Source organism: Nylanderia fulva, unplaced genomic scaffold (genome assembly GCF_048542155.1).
Source record: "Nylanderia fulva isolate GAGA-0341 unplaced genomic scaffold, ASM4854215v1 Scaffold2, whole genome shotgun sequence".
Lineage (NCBI taxonomy): Eukaryota > Metazoa > Arthropoda > Insecta > Hymenoptera > Formicidae > Nylanderia > Nylanderia fulva.
In genome coordinates this window covers 6,912,723-6,931,128 of record NW_028190263.1, presented here as the reverse complement: position 1 = coordinate 6,931,128, position 18,406 = coordinate 6,912,723, and the positions used below count along the sequence as shown (strand labels likewise).

The window sequence follows — 18,406 nt, the reverse complement described above, 5'->3', positions numbered from 1 at the left end:
TCGAGCTGGCAAGAGAAAGGCTACGGCGCGCGTCTTTTTGACAGCTGATCGATTGGCCGGCAGATGAAAGACCGCGCCGCGTACGCCTACATGTGACCCTCGATAAAGCGTTCAAAAGCCCGATGACACTCTCCCTGGGGAGGATTTCGCGAGGTCGATCCGCAAGAGAGGTATCGTCTAAAATGGAAATCGCAAATTGACGCGCGAATTGACTGCGAAATTGCCGCGTAAGAATTTTCATTGCACTGCTCTCTCCAATGTCCCTCTTTCGTTACCGCGCTTATTCTCTCTCTCGTTTTCATACCTCCGTCCTCTCGCCGACGAAACCGCGAGAGAAAGTAATTAAAGCGCCGCGCTTTTATCCCGGAGCCGCACCTCGACGCACCACCACCACGTGAGAATGCAGTTTCCGTTGCAGCTGCGAATCGAGGCGCAGCGAAATGCAGTTAGAGCAGTGTCGCATACGTGTCGCGCGATTTTCCGCGAGACCGTTCGGTCGCGCGAATTAATTACGGCCTCCCTTCAACTCTCCCGCGAATATAACGCGGTGCAGTGTAACGAAAATAACCGGCGGGCGATTTTTGTCGGACGGAAAATGTTGCGGGTTGTTGCGTTCACGTTAACGCAACGTGCGCGCACGTTGGAGAGAATCAAGATTATTAATTTTTAAATGCGCGCTGCGCCGACTATTTGCCGCGGTTAAGTAAATGCCACTTCTGCGAGCGACGTTTTCGCTCTCGACGAGTTGTTGATTGCGCGAACTTTACGTAACAGTATAATTACATATATTCCGTATGCGTATGACGTATTATTCCGTATGACAGAAGTGACAGAATTGAATGCGTTATCTGTGCCACAGGCGTATTTTTTGTCATTGATAAAATTGAAGAAAAAAAGATTTGCATTTTGTTAAAATTTGAAGACGCTTGCGAAGTCGCTTCGTATATCGAATACGAAAAATACAAGCTTCGATAATCATTTACGCGTTCTCCTTTCTTCTTCGCGCATTCGATTGTGAAATTTGCGCGGGATTCTGTAATAGGACCTAAGTCAATAGACGAAAGAACTGCAAACGGGGATTCCGTATGACAGAAGTGACAGAATTGAATGCGTTATCTGTGCCACAGGCGTATTTTTTTGTCATTGATAAAATTGAAGAAAAAAGATTTGCATTTTGTTAAAATTTGAAGACGCTTGCGAAGTCGCTTCGTATATCGAATACGAAAAATACAAGCTTCGATAATCATTTACGCGTTCTCCTTTCTTCTTCGCGCATTCGATTGTGAAATTTGCGCGGGATTCTGTAATTGGACCTAAGTCAATAGACGAAAGAACTGCAAACGGGGAGAGATCGAATCAATCAATCGTTCGACGTCGAACGGATAGCGCCATAAATTCCATCTCTCGAATTTCGGGAGGTTAACGCAATCGGGTGCAACTGCAGGCGCACTGCAACTGCAAACCTACTGTAATTGGAAGAGCCGTGGGCTGCGTACTATATACATATATGTGTATATACATGGAAGTTATCGCGAAAACGGGGGGCTGTGATCGAAATCGAAAACCTCGGGGCGCACACTACCGAATTAGGCGCGTCGACATGAACACTTTAATCAAATTGCTGCATAAACCTCGCGCGCGCGAGCGTATTCGCACTTATAACTGCGTTAGAAAACTTTTAAATCGGTGTAAATCATCACGCGTAAATTGTCTCTCGTAAATTCGAACGCTTTTGCCGTAAATCGCAGTATATATTCCGATATTTCTTCCCACGCAGCTATGCGCACCGCAATGACGCTGTACAACAAAACTATGCATAATGATAATGGGATTCGCTGGATCTATAATTTTGTATATGTATCACTGTAATGCTATATTAGCGCGTAATGTAATTCGAATAGATTTTTACCAATCGTAAATTGCGTAATTTACGTAATTTTATGATTTAGATATCGAGGGTACATATAATTATTAATTTTACGGATGACTTGAGCTCTACATCTATTTTGTGCAATTGTGAATAATAATTAATATGTGCAAAATTTTTCGCGATTATATTAACTATATGAATTATACATTTATATAAATGTAATAGAACGTGGAAATTCAAATTAATAATAATGTTTATACATGGAACACATATACATTATATTATAATAAAGCCAAAAATTTTAACCATATGCAAATTTTAAAAAATTGAATGCTGCGATGACTTTAATAATGGTATTTAATTAACATATCGTTTACATTATTCAAAATTAATAAATTGTAAACCTATGTTAATTTAATATGTGTGTAATTTGCGTATAAAAGTCAAAGTTAATGTAAGTTAAGAGCAATTTATTTCGCTTAAATCTAATATCTCGGTATGTCATATTTTATTCCTTTAAAATTTATGAAGCAAAAATATAGCTTGAAAAAGTTGATACCCGAAATTGAAAAAAATATTGTAAAAATTAAACATGTCTATGGCGGGTTTATTGCCTTTTCGATTTAAGGAATTTTTGTTTACCAAATCACGTTATGCACGATTTTTGCTAACGACTTTACGAAGAGTTCGCAGATTTCATTTCCGAGTGTGCCGTAATCCTAGAAACTTTTCAAATTAAATTTCTAAATTACGCTTGATCTAGCGAAGAGCTCTCTCTCTCTTTCTAGCTCTTTCGCTCTTGGGCTTCGCTTAACTCCCTTCCTTTATTTTTCAAACAGGCGAGAAAGTCCTGAGAGTTTGACAAGCATTTACCGAGTTTCGTTCGGGAATTCTCCGCCCAACTTCCTGAAGTTTTGGTCGAGAATCCCATGACGGAAATAATGAATCGCTTCTCACTATGATAATAAATGCGGCCTTGATAAATCGCAACATCTGCCACGAAATTTGTAGCATAATATAATGAAAATGTTACGCAAACTAAAGCTTTTCGCCTTGCCTGTTATGGGGATTAATAAACTCAACTTGAAGGTACGATAAATAGAAGAGACATTCTTTGAAATTTCATCATAACTTGAACCAGATTTTCCCGAAACTTTTCTTCGTGAGAAACAAACTGCATTTTTTTTTTCTTTCAAAAAAGTACACATGATGAATATTGTACAAAACGCTTTGAATACTCAAACTATGAGCTTCTTTAGACAAAGATTTATAATAAATTAATATAATAAAGTAAATTCTTGTATATGGACACTTCTTTGTAATTCTCTTATCTAATATTATACAAATATCTTCTGAAAAATAATTTTGAAATTAAAATCTCTTGCTAGAGCATATTAAAATAAAATAAATCGTAAAAATATATTGTTCATACAGTAATTTTAGCACTAAGGATTCAATTAATTTATTAATAATATTCTTAAAATACATATATGTTAAAAGATACGCAAAAATTGAGTCATACTTTCAAGGGAAGAATTTTGTCAGAGAAATTACGCGTTATACTACTTTCTTCGACACTCTGGAATCACTGGTGATATGTGTGAAGCTAAACAAACTTGCAAAGGTTTAATGCATCAATCCAGAAAACTGAGCGAGCTAACAATGACACGAGAACGGCTGAAAAATTTAAATGAGAAGAGGAATAAAACCGGAAGGTACGTCGGTAGAGTTGGACAAGGCGATGGTGGTTAGAGGAAAGAGAAAGAAAAAAAAAGACCAAATGAAAAGCGCTGGCCGAATCGAGGTCAGCCGAATAATAAATCATTCGACGAAGTCCTTTTCAGGCTGAAGCACCATAAACCCTTTCATTTTTTCCCCAGAATCACCGTATAAAAAAACGTCCATCTTACTTGCAAAACGTATTTACCAGAAAAAAAAGACAAATAAATTGAAAGAATATATATTTAATTTATTCTCTAAACAATAATTTTACTGTAGTCTGATTTATTCGAACAGCAAAACACGTGCGATGATTTGTGTCGAGGGAAAAATATTTTTCTATTAAACTTCGTTCGATTTATACACACTGACTCGCGCTCAAAGCACTTGCTATTTTCTCGTCGAGTCTTCCGATTTCAGTTTAAACGCCATATACTGTCTTTCGTACACTTCCAGCAATCAATTACTCGTACACATACAATAGTGGTCTTAGAAATTCCACACACGTACCCAATATTTCCGTCAGCATCACGTTTCCGTCGTATTTCTGTATCACTTACGAGGTGCCTTTCATCTTATCGAATTCTCAGTGCAGCTAGAAAAAGAGGGTTGTAACACCTATAATAAAATACGGAACTAATAATATCGGGTCCACGAGCACGTGAGGCGAAATTGCGTTATATACAATCAGCCACGTGTAGAAATACTCGCCCATAGAATCGTTTACACGTGTACCATATTTTCATGTAATATATGTGTGTTATGCGTGTTGCAGGGAAATAGGAAAAAAGTTGTGAATCTAGAATTGAAAATATGTACCCGGAGTACTCGTGCGACGTAAAATTTCCAAAGGCGTTTCGTGTTATTTTTACATTCAAAATGTAAGGAAATATTTTTCTCGATATAAATCAATTTATTCCAATTTCATATAATTTGCTACAAGTAAACATAATCTGCATCAGAATATCTCGGAAACATTTCACACACACACACAATATCTCTGTACTATTAATAAAACTAAAAAAAAATCTCTACTCTGTATTTAATAATAAAATGAAAAATGAGGAAGATTTACTCGATTTACTCCAATAACAGTTGAAATTTGTAACCATTAAGGGAGCGGACAAATTTACTATCCACAATTGCAGAAAACTGGACAGAGAATAAAAATAAAATTGCCATGATAGTAAGGCCTCAATGGCTACGATAAAAAGTTACATCCCTGAGATGTGCACGGATAACCATGTACGTGGTAATGGATACGTGAACTGCGAGTTGTTCCGGATAATGGTATCACGGATAAGCCTCGCAAAACGGTAATACGTTCGACAAGGAAGATAGGATCCTGTCGCTACAAGCGAGAAGGAAATATCGAAGAATCTATCGCTTTAGTCAATATACTCACGCTCTATCTCTATTTTTATATCTGATCTAAATCTGTGTGTAAATGAGATCTGAACAAAAGACAATTGTAATGATAATATATAAATTTATTATTAAAAATGTGTATAGAGAGATTGCATTGTATAAAAACAAATTGTTTTTACAGAGAAATGGAAAATATTTTAATAAAAACCAAACTGTTTTGTTAATGTATATACTGTATTCTGCTACATTTTTTAGCAGAATTTTATCAAATATAAAATTTTTTCTACCTTTAGATTTTTAATGAAAAACAAACTTTTGAAATTAAGCTCTTTTAAAAATCTAAAAATTGTTTGATGATATTTGCTGTTGTATATCTACAAAGCCAATATTCGCGGGGGCAATGTCAATATTATCTTTAGTTTAAAAGGTACAGATTTACGATACAATCAAATTCTAGACGCTCTCGCGCCGTTATATAAAAGAGAAAAATTTTCTGTCAATCGATGATACGATCGATGAAAAACATGGTAATGACAGGATGTATACAGATGTTCCCTATGTAATGGAATACACTACAATTGCCTGAGTTAATAACGTCGCGAACATGAAATGCAATGGTTCGCGTTCGATGTCATTTAAGATCAATCCACGTTACAGGATATATATACATGTGTATAAAAATAAAAAAAATTTGTTTCGTTCCACTATGTACACGCATACACACACATATCCTATACCTTTTAAATAATAAAATAAAAATGAAAAAGGCGATAATAAATTTGATCAAATAATCCAGATTGTTTTTGATCGTAATAAAATAGATGCAATTATTTCCGAAGCAGAAAAATGTAAAATGATACAATTGAAATATACTTTTTCTATGCTTTCCCTTATTATCTTTTCCATAAAATACATTAATCAAGCAATCATTATTATATATCGAGATATCTATTTTTTAGCGTGATCGCAAATACTTTCCTTATAATAATTCGAGTGAAAAACTGTATAAGAAAAGAAAAAAATATATAAAAAATCGTGTCCATCTCATGACAGAGATTCACGAGAGAAAGAACAGGAGAACGCGCGGAGATCGAAAAATCCAACTTCCTTATTCGGGGTCCACTTTATTCGAACTTCGATTAAGGTTCGCGGCGGCGTCTCAATAGACCACTCGATCGACCGGAAGTGATAACAGAATGCACCTGTGCTTTCCCGTAATCGGCGTGCTTCATTGTTATTGCCGCGCTTCTCTCAAAAGATTGGAAAAACGGAGATGTTGAGATTGGAGCAAAGAATCCTCACGATCTACGATCGGCCTCAAAGAGAAGCGAGCGTCGTCGTTGCACTTTATCGCATCGTGATTCGTGAAGATGAATCGACCGAACCGAATATAAAGGAAAAACAGTTCAAAATACCGTGTGCACGCATTAATACCGCTATTGCTTTTATCACAATATGTTTATTATTTTTGTTGTCGCAAACATCGTCATTTTATTTCTTGAAGAAAAAATAATAGAGACTTTCCATTAAAATTATACATTTTTTATAACATACAGTCTTATACGGAAAAGATACATAAACTACGTATGCTAAAAGCACAGATTTTATCATCGTAAAATAAATAGAACGAATATCGGAGAAAATATGAGTATAGACGGAAAACGACAATACAGCTCGATATATCAATTTTAAAAGACAGATGCAAGATAGAAAGAGACAGAGAGAGGAGCACACACGACAAATAACCTTTCTCTCTGTCATGTTCAAATATTGAAGGAATTAAGAGAAGAACGATAGCAGCGCATTCACACGAATGTATCATCGTTTAAGTGTCAACGAGACGAAACAAATAACATAAAAAATATTTTATCCGAATGGGAAAGAAAAAAGAGTGCACATTCATTCTATCGATAAAATACAAAAAAAAATCTTTCATCTCTTATTGCTACTTTTTCAGCAGCCCTCTTTTAAAGGGTTAAGATGATGGATTATTTTCTTCCTTCTGTGCCTTAAAATTCGCTGTTTCGAGAGTTTTCGCGAGGGTTTCGATCGATTTTCGAGGCGCTCGGCGCCGAGAATTATTTACATATCGCGAATCTTTCCTCATTCAAACGTTACTTTTTCTTTCAAATAAAAGCTAAACGAATTTTGCGAAAAAAAAAAACAGCCGAGTGTAGAAACACCAAAATGAATTAATTTCATTTACAACACCGCACCTGTGCGTATGATTGATTCGACGAATAGAATATTCCGCGCGACACGCGAGGATAAAAATATATCGCTACAAAAATTAATCGAATCAATTACAACACAATGATGGAATGCGCGAGCGAAAGACTGATCTATCAGTTGAAAATGTTATTTCAAAGTATGTATATGTGTTATCTATACCACTTTTTTGCATTTCAATCATCAATATCATTTTTTTTTCCACAATCAAATTATTATTCGTTAAAAACTGATATATATATATCCGTTTCATGCGTATTAAGATCAAATTAAACGTGATCAGCGCGGCAAAAAACCTGCGCAAATTATTTTCAAAATGGGAAAATTCAAATAGCACGATATTGCGATTCGACGTAATTACCATAATAATTAATGGGGATAGATTAAAGCGCGATGCAAGACGCAAGTTATGGGTTTCGCCCCGATTCGCCTCGCATTGTTCGCGTTGTGGGGAAAATGGAAACCGCCGTAAATTACCAGGTGGTGGCCCTCGTCGTCTCGTTTTATTTAGCGTGACGTATACCAGCAGCAAGTCAGGATTGCCGATCGCGTAATCTACACACTCGCAACATCTAGCACACTAACACCTCGATATCGCGCAAAAAGTCTCTCGCGTGATAAACGAGCGGCGTTCGAGAAAGGATCTTATTACAGCAGAACCGCGAGAACGGTTGCCTACCGATCCTTCTTTAGGAACTGGGTCTCCTTTGGTGTGTGTTCCGTTTGCGCCGCAACTTCTCTCGTTCGCCGCTTTCTATCGCGATTTCACCTGCCCGACGAGCTCGCCGTGCAGATTTTGCATTTTTGCGGGATTCCAATTTCCTTTCTCCGACGTGCAACGCGACGAAAACTACCGCATTTGCGCATTCGCGCGTTTCGTTCCATTTCTATATACGTACTTCTCTCTCCGAAAGCGGGATTCTCACGCATACGGGAGTAGCGTAAATATTTGTCGCGCGTATCTGCTCTCATCTCGGTGACAAAAGGACTCTGACGTGCGCGGAATATTAAAAAACTTAGCTGTGTAAAAAGCCACATGCGCGGAAGGGATATAGGATGTCTTTTTATATTACACGTGCAAAATCATGTTTCTCTCCTCTGTTTAACTCCCTGCGATTATTTCCTTTTCATTTCTTTTGTCAAAAGTCCTTTGAAAATATGTCCGCGTGTGTGTCGACAGATGAAGAAATATCTTCAATTGATTTTCCATTTAAATTGATTTGAATCATTCAATAGGTAATTGTCAATGACTCAACGTCGAAGATTATCCGGATAGAGCAAACAGGATATGCTGTGTGTAAATAATACGAGGCGATGCGATTCAAAGTAGTCATTATCAACAAGCTGTTTCTTTGTGGAATCATAAAAGTCACGTCGCAATAACGAAGCACAAAAGAGGCGTCCCGAAATAACGAACGCTTGAAGCAGCTTTGCGAAATTAAGCGGGAAACTGGGTGCTTATCCCGGGGCGTAGGATGTTAAAGGAGGGATTTGTTAGTTACGCATAATAGAAACGTGTATCTGTTACGAAACATTCGTAGTATAATAGGGAGAGCGAATTGCCGGCAATTTTTTTTTTTTTTTAACGCGCGCATATATTAAGTTTTTATTATTTTCGCAAGCTGTTGCTCAAATACACCGGGTGTTCCGGATCTACTTAGAATCCTCCCTAATATATGTCTCAATTTATTTTTATTTACAATTTTATCGGAGCTTGAAATAACTTGAATGACCGAACAAATGATTATAAATACTCGAAAATTAATTTTTAGAAGTGCGAATAAATAGTAAACCCTATATATAAAAATTTATATTTTGATTTATACTTTTCAATATTATATAAAGCATAGTGAAAATGAAACAACATCGACATTTTCATCGATTGATCAAGGAATGTGAGGTGCTCGCTTTTAAACTGGAAACACCCTATATCTATACATTCGCAGCAATAAACGTTCATATATATACTCTGAGAACTGCCTGCAACATTCGTCGCGAAACTTAAAGCGAGACTTGGCTAGTTTGTTGAAAAAGCTCGTCCGAGACTAGTATTTCACTCACGACAATTTTCCTAGCAATTTCACCGAGACGAGCGTATCTTCTCTTATCACGCGACGCGACAAAAAAAAAACTGCTGCCGTAGGATATAAAAGATAAAAATCAATCGAATTACCCGACGAAATTACAGCGAGCAGCAATGATGTATTAAAGCATGAATTCGCGCAATCTTACGGAAATGTAATTTTGCTAACACAATTTCGTGAACAGAACCAACACGAATCTATGCAGAATAGAAGAAAAGATGCTATAAAAATTCTATAGATATTCCGTTTTCATACAAATCTAAACATACTACATATCTCGATTACCGCTACTGGAGAAAGTATACAATTAAAATCGATACAAGTTTTCACGAATGAAAGTTGCAAGTCGATTCGAACGATTGAAGTTGATATATAACTTTCTACTCGACTATTCAATTTAAATAATGAACATTAATGAAAGAAAAATATTTATATTTGTCTTTAATACAACCTTCTCACGCTCTTCTTCAATTACGCAAACATTTAAAAAAAAACAGATTTTAAATACCGCGTGGAAGCCTGTAAAAATATATTTCTTACTAATTTAAATGTAAACTCAGGATGTATAATATATATATATTTTTCAGATAAATTCGAAAGTTTTCTCTTCATCATACATATAAAAATTGTCATGCACTTATTTAAAACAGCCAGAATAAGTTGAGTAATTTTTTGTATGGAAGGACAGAGGCGCGATTATCGTCTCGCTTAAAAAAATCCGTGAATTCGCTCTTCCAACAATAAGCTTTGCATACCAAAGTCGTTATAACATTATTCGCAGACGCACTTGGCGACTTATTCTCTCCGTAACGTCATCCTAGCTTATTTCTCTCTCCTCGCTTATTATGCGCGCACTTCTCTCGCGTAATGTGCGAACCGCGTAGGAGAAAAGTTTATTCGTTCCGCGAGAATATTGCAGAAATATCCTCTTGTGTAAATATCTTAGTCGGCTTACGTAGTATTTTCCCTTATCTCTCGTATTATCGCTCGAAGACGATAGAATTTCTGATCGTCCTGCGGTTCTCCTTCCTAATTAGAGCGAATAAATGCATGAGTGACGCGGTGAAACTTGGCGACCACACTCGCTACGAGAAAGGAAATGAAAGATGCGAAAATAAAATAGCTAGTACAGGTAGAACCGCAAAGAGAGAAAGAGAGAGAATATTTGATGGCAAATGTGTCATTCACTCACGGCAGTCGGTCATAAACGGCCTCAAAATGCGAGGCTCAAAGCGAGGCACCGCGAGATTTGCATGCAAATGTATCCGTGGTTACACCCGCGTAGAGGGAAATGCGGGATTTCAATCCTTTTAATGAAATACTTGTCGACCAGATTGCGAGTTTGCGCGGGATTATTAGATGCACGCGTGAACGAAAGAGTTAATAAATGCCTCGCGAAATAAATATCAGGTGCGCGCGCTAAAGATCTACCGCGCGAGTTCGCGCTTTAATTCGCGTCTCTCCACTCGGGAAAATAAAGGGATGCGCGTATTTCTCTCTGACGCAAACACATGTTAACTTATTTTAGTAGCACGCGAGAATAAATTGTTCTTCTCTATATTAGAGGAGAACGAAAAGAGGTACGGTTTGTTCTCAAACACACGTTCATCGCTATGGTTTATCGCCGAAATAATCATTTCAGACAACTTGAACCGTACACGTGACATAAAAGGATGGTTTGTTCAGACAATTTCGTCCCCTTCGAAATGAAAGCGTTTCGAAGCGAACACGACCGCGCATATAGCGGTACTTTTTCCATCGCAATTTTCTCGTCGGCGAAATGATTCTATCCGAAGTTGTATAACACCGTAAGCTATATATAAATGTCGAAAAATCTATTTCCAAAAGGGAGACGTTTGTTTCCGTTGTGAAATGATTTATTTCTATCTCCGCAACAAAAAAATATCTCTGATATACCTTACATCGGAATCGGCTTAAAATCCATGCAATTTTTCGAATCATATATTATGAAAACCGTTTTCATGCTTTCTTTTTTTGCGTCGAACAAATTTTTAATCCATTTGCATTTACGATTGCATATCTCTGGCTTTCATGTATAACGCGAATACAAGTTTCCGTTCGCCGAATTGAAAAATAAGCTTTTAAAGTTTCCGGTGGACGGAAAAAAAAATGGTGATAGCATACACTTTCCATAAGAATAATTTACAATATGGAAAATAAAATATGATGGCGAACAAAAAATTCAATTTTCCAAAGATTGAAATTGAATCTTTCGATACGCTTTAACAATATATGTATATCCAACTCTCTCTCTCTCTCGAAATCGATATATCTCTATATATAAGTAATACTTTCATATTATCGTTTCGATATTATCGAGCTATTATAACAGACTTCAATTATATCCGTGCAAAAAGCTTCGCTTCGCAGCGTTCGAGCGCCATAAACTGAATGAGAATCTTAAAAAGATTTTCCGCCGTAATTGCCGTTGAAATTGCACCGACGTGCAATATTTAAAGCCTCATTGCTATGCATCGATATTCTTTTATATATATATATATATATATATATATATATACCGCGTAACACTGGCAGCCGGTGATATCGATTGCGTTATGATAGTCGAATATACGCCGGGGTAACAAGTTATAGCACGTTCTCTCATTTCCACAGTTTAGATTCGAAAGGAAGAAAGACTATTCTCCGGTATGAGCAGCGAGGCGTTGAAATATGCATAAACAAACTTTCGGACGGTAGTAAACTTCAGCGCGTATTTCTCAGACGCGGTTTTACGAGAAAACGCGATATTGCGTCTCGATTCTGAACGAATTCAGGCTTGCGAGGTCTCTCTCTCTCTCTCTCAGTCGGGAAAATGGAAGAAGTTTTGGGATCGCACTCTCTGTAAAAGGAAAACGTGTACTCGTTTCTCCTTCGGTGAAAACACGTTATGGCGAATACGACGAAGGGCTATAAAAGCCGAGACACGATGCGCGGAAAACAGCACGAGAGAGCGCAATTCTCTCCTCTTTACCAGAGTTTTCCCTCCCGTAGCTTTTCCACCCTTGTCCAGGGATACACTCACCCCTAATTTGTTCGCCGCGACAATGGCCGATAATGAAACGTACGCGCGTTAAAACACAAAAAAGCTCTTCGTCTCTCGCGCAAACACAAACCTTATTATCAAGTTAATTCTAGTTGTCCAATTACCAAAAGGATAAAATGTTCGAATGTTCAACAATGTGTCGTTTTTATTATTATTTGCAGCCGATTTTAGCGTGAACTAATCGATGACTTTAATCAATTACCGCAAAACATGCGAAAAAGAAAAATATTTCAATTCTTACTCTTACTTGATAAAATTTGACATAATATTTTGTGCTGAATAAATTATATAATAATAAATATTCATTTCGCTCGAATTTATAAACGCAACGTTCATATAAATGTCGACCGATTTTTGGATCATTAATTATAGAATATTCCAAATTGAGAGCGATTCTTTCAGAAGCTTATAGAAATGTCATATATTAATTATAGTGACATCAATATTCATCAAACTGTCGTATTGTGACGAGTCTATTTACGGAATCGTTCAGATGATTATTTCTCACAATTTACTTAGCAGAATTATTAATTCCGTATTACCTAAAATCGCATCTCGATTCATCTCGTATCAATTCAACGTGCTCTCTATCCAAATTTAATTGCAAAGAAAAAGGAGCAGAGAGAAGCGTTCCGTGTTATAACATATATACTCACTCGCTATAATCCGCTAAAATATAGGTTTGCGCGATCTCTCGTAACTGCACCAGGACCGCATCGTTAATCCTCTAAGAGAGCGATCTCTCGATTTATTTATCGGTGCAACGACTCTCGCAGTAATTTTCAAGAGGAAGAGAGAGAAATGCGCGCGTGTAATATCGGAAAACATAATGAACCAGGAAATCTTCGGGCCGGGTTAGTATCGGGGCTCGCATCAAACCGCGTAAGTATGCAAATGCTCGGCATTTAGCCTGGATTTACTCAGCTGCCCTTTTGACGTTAATTAGCGTGAATATGTCTGCGGGGGCTGCGCAACGTCCCATCATCCGTAAGGCCTCTCCATTGCGGTCAGAGGCTCTGCTCATTTTCCCATTCCGATGAGAGCAAGAGAGAGAGAGAGAGAAACAACCGGATGTATTCGTATATTGTTAATGATTGCCGCGGAGACATTTTATTATAAGACTGTGCACAGAAAAAAAGGAATCCTTGATTCGAGTATATTTTTATTCTCGAACGCTATTTGATTGATTTAAGCATAGAATATGCTCTTTGTAATCACAAATTTTGTGCGAAGTATATTTTATCCTTAAGATATATTCTTGTTTTAAAAATCGCACATGGTAAAAACAAACTTAGTCACATTTAAACTAAAAATTATTATATTTATAAGTAAATTTCAGCTTCAACCAAGAATATTTTGCACTTTGTTTTAAGGATAAATTATCCTTTATCCAAAATTATTTATATTTGGCGCTATTATAAGGATAAAATATACTTGAATCAAGGATACTGTTTTTTTCTGTGTGGTAACGTTTGCGATTCTTATTTTATTTGAATTCGTTTGGGATTAATAAATTAATTGAAGTTTGTTTAACACACCCGATAAAGTGAGTTTGTTAGTTGGCCTCGACTGGTTAAACTTTCTTTTATTCTAAAAAATTGCGAAAGAGAATATTAATTTTATTCGTATATGGTATAGTTTACCTGTTTTTTACACTCGAACGTGTCTCGCTCGATTACGACGAGATCAATTATCCCCTCCAAGTCGTTTACGATAATGCAACCGATACATTTAATGGAATTTTTATTGCGAGTCAAATGTGAAAGCGAAACGAACGAATTAAACATAGTTGCTATACAGTATCTATGTATATTCTATCTCGCGTGTGAACTTTCATGGATTATTAGACACAACGACGACCTACATATCTCTTAAGCACACACTTTCCACGATGATTAATCGTGTCTGAAATTGAATTGGTTGAAATACGATTATTGAGTCGCGACGCGAAGATAAGAGAGAAGACATTTTCATGCGAGGAGTAAGAACATTTTCTTTCCAAATCTGCGCGGATCGAGATTTTTATGATTCGTAAAGGACGATATCTTCAGTGCAACCGCCTGAAAACTCTCCTCCAAGTGGTCCCCGTGGATTAAAAGTGTGGCCGCTTCTCTTCCAGAGTCGTTAAGCCTGATAAATTAATTCCTCCCAGACCGCGATCTCTCCTTCGCGCGTGCAAAAAATTGTCACGGACGACGGAAAACAACCCTTGGACATTAGGCTCTTCGCAATGACATAAATTTACGGTCATTAATAATTTATGAAAAGCTCCCCGCTGACCGTCCGCTCATAAATATACTCGACACTTTTCTCCGCTCGACGAAAATCGCCCGCGTTTATCGTCTCTCGCGCTCCTTTCATTTTTCTTTTATCATTATTATTTTCGCGTCACTCTTTCGGCATCATTACTCCGACAACGAGACACTTTAAGACACATCGAGCCCTTAACGGTAATAAATTAAAAAAAAAAAAAAACTTTCCAGCTAGAATAAATTACAGACAAATACAAAGTTGACCTCTTTCTTCTCGAGAACTCTTATATTAATTATTCTTCAAGTATTATCAAGATATAAATTAAAACCATAAAATGAATACATCATTCGCATATATATGTGATGTAAAAGTTTTTTCCAGTTTATCGCATCACTTTCGCGTTACTTTCGCACGTTTTATCATCCTCTTACGCTCGCTGTAAAAAAAATACCGCTAATCTTCGGGCGAAGCGCTAATGCTTCATCGTCATCGCGATATCCATCATTGTCGTCGCGAGACGACGCAACGCGGTCGTTGAAAAATATTTTATCGCAAAGTGCATCGCGCGCGATAAAGCGTCTCCCGCCGTGAAGGCTTGATCGCGAAGTCAAGGGTTGTCGCGACGATCTAACAACGGGCCGGAAAGTGCATCCCTCGGCGGGAGATGCAACGAACGTGCAACGGTTTAACGACTTTGCACGAGAGAAAGAGATATTCAAATGTACGTATATACGCGGGTTGGAACTTAATACCTGGAAAATCGCCGATGCCCCGGAGAGATATAAGCGTGATAAAAAAAAAAAAAGGGCGAACACCAAAGTGCGCGATGGCACGTTATAGAAGCCTCTTTGACGCGCGGGATTATCAATAGATCTCTTTTTTTATGTCTCTACGCACGTAAAACCCGACCGTATCACGAATATGACACGCGGTAACGTTAGGCGATTCAAACGCTTCGCCCTCTCTCTGATAGTTCCGATGATATCTTCATTAATTCTATATATCGGGGAAAAATGAAATATCGCGGATATATATTCGCTTTCGTATAAAGATATATATTTGTGAAATAATCTAGATTTCTCCGAAATTTATGAACCGTTTCGCTTCTTCCTTCTTCACACCCTTTTTCAGTGCCGTCAAACTTTGTATTATGCACGCAAATAAATTAAAAAATACTGTCGCACGGTAATTGCGTTTCGTCTAAAGAATAAGTTATTTCTCGTAAGATGTGTGTGTGTGTATAGTTTAATTTAAAGAAAATGGAAATGAAAAGAAAATGAAAAACCTTAGCGGACTTTTTGAAATAATAGCACGCGGAATTAACGTTGTTAAATTCAACCGTAGTTTCTTCGTGTGTACGTTTCTCAGTTTTACAGAGAAATTCTTTATTCTTTTATACTTGGCATTCTTGGGGGACGAGGAATCAGAATTAGAGTTGGCTGACGTTGGTAAAATTCGCTTAATCCTAGAGTCTTTCCGGTCTTTCACAATCATGAAAAGTACGCATTGCGATCTGGTGGATCGCAAAACTTTCAGACTTCTACCAAGTTCGCGTTCCTTCTCTTTTTACTAAAGCATGTAAACTTCCGCGGAAATATTTGAAAACAGAAAAAAAAAATAATAAAATGTTTACAAAATTTATGACAAAGAGTTTATTCTCTCGATATACGATCAGGTCTAACGAAATCGATCGAACTTTGGGATTCCTCCAACTATTATGAGATATTTGAGATTCATCGCGTTGTTTATCGATTCTCCGGTTTTGCGGGATAAACCGGAAAGAATATTACAAACGTGCGCATTTTTGAAAAGGGCCGCGCGCGAATACTTGGAATCGATCGGATCGAAAATCGACCATCTACGTATAAATATTCATGAACGACAAAAGCTCGTTTCGCGACCAAACTCGAAATTTAGCATTTCGACGAGAATTTCGTGTTTCGGGTTTCCGGACCCGATTCGTCGGTTACGGCATTTCCAAAATGCGCGCGCGCTTCGGGAATGTTTATTACAAAATTGTATTGCCCCAGCGTGTGCACATACACAAACGACTCTGCGATGTTACGAGACGCGCCGCGTTATTACACGAAATATTACGCGAAGGAACAATGCGCTTTACTAGTGCGCCATACGTTGCCGCACAACGCTTCCTTTCTTTCGTTCTCTCTCACAATGGCTCTTTTCATTGCCCGCGTAACTGGGATCGTTAATATGATAAAAATGCTCGTGATTAACTCACTGTTAGACGAGTAGTCGAACAATAGAACGCGTCTTTTAATGTCGTTGCTCGATATAATAAGAAATGATCACGAATATGTAAGTAGCGCTATTATTTTTTAATAATATATGCAACATCGCAGGTAAAATCTAGCAGATAATGTAAAGATATAAATTAAAAATATTACGATAAAATTAATTAAGCACTTGCATCATAAAACATGATGTATATTTAATTTGTTCCATGTCTCGAGGAAAAAGGCAAAGTCTGCCTCCAGTCAAACAAAAATTTAATTTATCATACAAAGAGCTACTTCACAAACGTATTTTATTATTTTATTTATATATATATATTCCACGACGCGAGACAAATTCGCAAGTATCTCTATTTAATAGACTGTGATAAACGTTGCTCTAGAATTAGAAGCAAAATGAGAGATTGTACGTTAAGGGCATTTATGCCAGTTTGCATACATTAGTAGCAGAGGTAGAGAACTGAGTAGCTAGCTTCGGATATGGAACAGATGATAAATTCTGTTTGAGCTGTGTGTGTGTATATGAGAGATAGAAGTACTCGGGTACGTTAATATCGATAAAATAGCGAAAATTTATTAAACAGCGAAATGATATTGAATAAAAGAAAAAGATGTAAAAAAAAGATGCGACTAAAGAAGTTGTAAAAGTAGGAGAGATTTACATAAATTTGTTTGTCGTGCTTGACTTAACTCCTCACAATTTCACTTGACAAACTCCCGCGTTTCGAGATTTCAACTTCCGTGATAAACGACTCGTTTACGAGCTTGTTTGCATGGCTGAAGAGCAGAGAAGACGAAGGTGGATATTCGTGCCGTAAAACTGTATTACAACTACATCTCCGAATTGCATCGAAACTTGACGGAATAAGCAGAGAAATTAGTTTAACGTGGATGTAATGACGACTCGCACGAAAGCTGTCGCGTAAACCGGATTATCGGCAACGACGTGGAAATTCGACGACGATCATGAGCTACGCGTACATATTACCTCGTAAAATACATGCAGTCGCAACAAAATAGAGAAGAAATTTTTATCATCGTGGCCAGACACAACGTCGAGAACGTCGCATCTCCGGAAAATACAGAGGATAATTACGGCCTCGCTCGATCGGAATCACGGCGATTCGTCATTAGCGATGCTGGACGAAGCTTCGACTGCGAACGTTTTTACGCTCGACGTAATGACCGTAGCTCGATCTACTATTCCATCGTGATACCGTTCTGATTTAAACGGCGTATAGAGTAAAACGCGCACAATTGCGCGAACGTGCGCGACACGCGACGCTCGACCGCGATGCTAATCGCTTCTGGAAATTCACTAGCCTGCCCAAACGAGATATCTACTCGCATAGCGAAATTTCGGTAAAGCTACAAACGCTATACGAATATCGTATTTTAACGAGACAATATCGCGCAAAGTGTGAGAGGATAGAAATTGAGCCGATTAATGATCTCGCGTCGATGTGGCGTTCGAATCGAGAGGCCTTTAAATTTTAATCTGAATTAATCTATACAATATATATATATATGTATATTTAAATATGTATAAAGTTTAGTTCTCCCTAAA

The 18,406-nt window shown here is 37.4% G+C and overlaps 1 protein-coding gene across 1 annotated transcript in view; it reads right to left on the bottom strand.

The window, feature by feature from the left end:
• Nucleotides 1-18,406, bottom strand: part of LOC114942845 (RNA-binding Fox protein 1) — a 267,417-nt gene that overhangs the window by 175,537 nt on the left and 73,474 nt on the right. The gene's annotated exons all lie outside the window — the stretch shown is intronic.